We start from the raw sequence: 647 nt of genomic DNA, 5'->3' as shown, positions 1-647 counted from the left end.
GAGATCCCAGTCTGAGGTCCCGAGGGGGCAGAGCTCTTGGATTGGGGGTCTGTGGGCCAAAGCAGCTGGCCAGAGACCAGCTGGTCCTAGCCCTTGGGCACCCAGGTGCAGCTGGGACCACAGAAGAACTGAGGGGCAGGGGAGGGGGACATGAGCTGAACCGGCCCGCCGCCCCTTCTCCATGGCGGGCCACAGAGACAAGAGGAAGTCCATGGTTTTAAAAGGTTTATTGTAATGGCGGAAAGTGGATGAAGCTGTACCCCATGTTCTCAGGGTGGGCCTGAGGTTAAATATCTTTTGTAAGTAGGAGAAGGGTCTGGAAAGGAATGCTTAATTGGCTATACCCTCTGGCCTTTAGGTATCTCATTAATATGGAGATCTCTTGAGGCTCTGCGGCCTGTAGTCACACTCTCTACCTGTGCTACCTGTGCTATATGACCTAAGGCCACAAACCTTTCTTTGGGAGAGACTGTGAATAAATGAAAAGAACCAGGGCCCAAGGAGCAAGTCCGAACTCCTACCGTTCCATTAGGGCATCTGGGGTTTGAGGCCTGTGCTCGACCAGGTACCCAGCTGCCTCTCACAGCCCACTGCCCCACGTGTGTGTGTGTGTGTGTGTGTGTGTGTGTGTGTGTGTGTGTGTGTGT

This window comes from Grammomys surdaster, unplaced genomic scaffold, assembly GCF_004785775.1.
Source record: "Grammomys surdaster isolate TR1022 unplaced genomic scaffold, NIH_TR_1.0 234, whole genome shotgun sequence".
NCBI lineage: Eukaryota > Metazoa > Chordata > Mammalia > Rodentia > Muridae > Grammomys > Grammomys surdaster.
The sequence above is the reverse complement of the archived record's forward strand: the minus strand, read 5'-3'. Positions refer to the sequence as shown.